Here is a 4,617-nt window from a genome sequence, read left to right as displayed (position 1 = left end):
GCATTGTTTGATGTGATTTGAAGGCTCGACTAAGTTCGTATTTTGTTTTAGGATTTGTTGGTATATTTGGTTGAGGTCCCGGGGCCTCGGGTGGAGTTCGGATGGTTAACGGATCAAGTTTGAAAGTTGAGAGGCTGCTGAAGCTCACTAGTTCTGGTGCAATCGCACCTGCAGATTTGTGATCGCAGGTGCGAGCGGGGAAGCACAGAAGTGGCCTAGAGGGGAGTGTGTAGTAGTCACAGGTGCACGGGAATTTATACATCTGCGTGGCCGCAGATTCGGCAACTGGAGAACAAAAGTGGAAATGGATTGGGGCTGTGGAGCGCGGATGCAGAAGTATATCCGCAGGTGCGAACTCACACTTGCGTGTGTGTGGTCGCAGAAGCTGAGGCAGTGGAGCCTTGGGCAAACTGCAGAAGCAGAATATTTCTCGCACCCGCGAGACCGTAGGTGCGACTAAATGACTCGGAGGTGCAAAAGTGCTGTACAAAGTATTAAGTTCGAGGGTTTCATGATTTCCTTCATTTTGGACATTTCAAGCTCGAGATTAGGCAATATTTGAGAGGGGTTTCTAAGGGATTCTTGAGGTAAGTCACTTGTGGTTAAATTTACTCAATAATTATGTTTCTCCATTGATTTTTCCACCTAGATTGTGTGGTTTTGAGGTGTAATTTTGGAGTTTAAGGCTAGGGATTTTGAGAGTTTAAATTGGGGATTTGGGTGTCGATTTGGTGTTTGCTTTTTGTAAATTTGCTATGTTTGGACTCGTGGTTGAATGGGCTTCCGAATTTTGTGATTTTTATCGAATTTTGAGACGTGAGCCCGGGGGCCGACTTTTGAGTTGACTGTTTGACTTTTAATTAAGAACTTAGTATTTTCTTATGGAATTGATTCCTTTGGCCCGTGTTGGTTGTATCGAATTATTTGTGGCTAGATTCGAGGCATTCAGAGGTCGTTTCGCTATGCAAGGGCTTTTTGGAGTAGAGTTTTGCACAATTGAGGTAAGTAACGCTTCTAAGCTTGGTTTTGAGGGTATGAATCCCCGAATTACATGTTATGTGATAGATGTTGAGGTGACGCGTATGCTAGGTGACAGGCGTGTGGGAGTGCACCATAGAAATTGTGATTTAGTCGATTCCTGGAACTACGTAGCTATTTTATCTGAACATTTTTGTTGTACCCTTTGTGTTAGAGCATGTGAGCTATGATTCATGGTAGAAATCATGTTTAGGTTATATGCTGGTGCTATTGGGAACCACAATGGTCGTTCTTTGCTATTGAGTTATCTGTTTAATTACAGTTGTGTACTCAGTCAGATTCATCTTTACATGTCATATCTCAGTCTCTGTTATCGTATATTGTCCAATCTCATATCATTTATTAGGGCTTCTTAGCATGAATGTTGTGAGCCTGAGAGACTGGAGATATTGGTGACTGAGTTGGGGCCTGAGTCCCGTGCTCTGAGTGATATCATATATATATATATATATATATATATATATATATATATATATATATATATATATGGATCGGGTTGCATGCCACAACGAGCCTTATCGCTATATATGTGTGGATTAGGTTGCACACCGCAACAAGTATTATGGCTATATATATATATATATATGTGTGTGCGTGTGTGTGTGTGGAGGGATCGGGTTGCACGCCGCAACAAGCCTTATAACTATATATATGTGGATATGGCTGCACGCCGCAACAAGCCTTATAGTTATATATATGTGGATCGGGTTGCGCTCCGTAACATGCCTTATGACTTTATGTGGATCGGGATGCACACCATAGCACGCATCGTACATTGCTGAGTGACTGAGTGTGGCGAGTGAGAATTGAGACGGGCATATTGAGTGCTCTGAGAATGTAAATGCTTGAGATTTCACTATGTTTCATCGCATACGGTATTCACCTTGGCGTGTAGATATAGAGATGTCATACTCTTCTTATCAGTCACACTTGACCTATTTTACCTATGCTGAACGTAACTATTGAATCCAGGAGTGTGTCTACTTTTCTGTGTTGTCAAACTCTGCATTTTTACTATATTGTTTGAGCTCGTCACTACTTTCAGACCACATATTAGACTTGTTACTTATTGAGTTGGTTGTACTCATGCTACACCCTGTACTTCGTGTGTAGATCCAGGTATTTTGGGGCACGACGGTTGCTGATTCCTGGCAGTTCATCAGTTCAGAGATCATCGAGGTAGCTACCTTGGCAACTGTAGACCTTGACTCTCCTCCTTTATCTTTTAGTCTTGTTTATACTGTTCTACTTTCCTAGACAATGTTCCATTGGTTCGAATGTGTTGTTATGTAGATGCTCAAGTATTCCGTGACACCCGGATCTTTTGGGAGAATTTTGTACTGAGTTACAATGTTTATAACCAACATTATCCAATTTAATATATTTGGAATTTAAAAATGTGGTATGTGTGAGATGTCGTCTTGCCTAGTACCATGATAGACGCCATCACGGCATGTTGAGTTTTGGGTCGTGACACAATAGTATCAATATCTCATATCCGCACAGACAACTCATGTTCCAATAGTACAACTCACGCACCGAGGGCAGGTATACATGAATACATGTAAATGATTAACATACATCAAGGTTCATATTCTTGGACCGATATAAATGACAGATTACCATGTATACTTATGCAAGTGTACTATCACAACTCCAGTCAACAAGTAAGATTAGAGACACCGAATGGCATATTGGAAACTACACAACAAAGTCCGTAATATGCATGATTCACACAAGATAGTCACCACCACACGAATATCATCAATGACATTGTCCCCAGGGCAGCACAAATCATTCCCCACATATCCCCTAGTCTCGCCGCGTGCACAACAATAAAGTAGAAGCCCGCCTTATCTCGCCAAACGAACATAATAATTATTTCACCTTATCTCATCACATCCACAAACCTAACATATATAGCCTGCCTTGTCATGCCACATGTAAAAATATTAATAATAACATTAGCACATACAACTCACGTGCAAGCACCCCGACAAATCTATCAACAATCCCACTTGTATCGAAAATATAACAACCTGCACCACATGTGTTCATATACCACAATGTTTCCATGATAATATTTTTCAATACCACAACCACACATAGCCCACAACTCAACAACATCAAGTGCAACAGGAACATCAATAACACGAGGTAAAACAAGTGAATCAACATAAGAATGACAACAATACAATAAAACAGAAGAATAAGTTCAACAATGAAAGACATAACAAATAATAATGAATTCAAGTACGAGTAGTTCAACAATGAGAGAGATAACATGTAACATTGATATCACAAATGCCCGTAGGCTACAACCTTTCCAAAGGTTTAACGATATCAAATAATTACACAATAGATAGCCCACGGCTCAACATAACATATATAAAATTCTCAATAACAACGTCTCAATAATGAAAATATTTTCCATAAGATGGCAACTCAACAATCACAGAATTCACGTAAAGGTTAAAGTAGTAACAAGTCCAAATAAGCATATAAAACAAACACGGCAAGTAAAGAATGCGACATATAACAACAATTTCCAATAAGGCATGTAATGGTGAACATGACGAATGAAGAACATAACATGTGCCAACGATTTCCAATTAAAAACAGAAAACATGCCTAAGAGTGTAAACTGATATAATTTACACATATAAGCCCGAGTACGTACTCGTCACCTCGCGTACACGACTTTCACATTACACAAAGTGGACAAACAACTCAATGCCTAAGTGGTAATCCCTCTCCCCCTAAGGTTAGGCAAGATACTTACCTTAACGAAGTTAGGCCGATACTCTAAAATGGCCTTCGCAAGTGAAACAACCTTCGCAGCTCGACCACACACACAAGTCATAATACATAATACAAAGCTGCTAGAGACCTTAAGCCGCTGAACGGGATGCTAATTCTCAAAACGACCGATCAGATCGTTACAATAACCCCACAAGGCTATATATATATATTGTTTCAAAATCCGAGTCCAATTCGACTCTCACCCTCAAATTTTCATTTTTCAAACTTAAACAAAATTACTCAAAATTTCACTTTGATTCTCTCAAATTTGATGTTAAATGTCATATATAATCATGTAAAATAGTTAGAATCATCTCCCTCATCTTCTAAATCGCCTCCTACCGAGTCTAGGATTCAAATATATGAAAATGAAACTAAAATCATGTTCCTCATCTTTTATGTATAATCGCAGTTGACGCAAATACAACCCGGGGTTCGCAAATGCGAACCCTGCAAATGTGAGGAAATGATTGCAAAAGCGAAGACCCTCACACCCCTACTGACGTCGTAAATGCATTGTAAAATTCACAAATATGAACTATGAACACACCACAAAAGCGACCTAATAATCACAATTGCAATCACTGCCTAGCCCAGTTCCCCATCGCAAACGCGAGCAATATATTTGCAAATGCGAATCTAGTAGACCCTAACCAAATCTCACAAATGCGAGACCTGAAGCACCTGTGCTAAACTAACAAAGCTCAAACTCTATCAACACTTTGAAACATGTCTGAAACTCACCCGAGCCCTCGTACAGGTGCGCAAACATGTCCG

Source organism: Nicotiana tomentosiformis, chromosome 12 (genome assembly GCF_000390325.3).
Source record: "Nicotiana tomentosiformis chromosome 12, ASM39032v3, whole genome shotgun sequence".
NCBI classification, from domain to species: Eukaryota; Viridiplantae; Streptophyta; class Magnoliopsida; order Solanales; family Solanaceae; genus Nicotiana; species Nicotiana tomentosiformis.
This window is presented reverse-complemented; position numbering follows the sequence as displayed.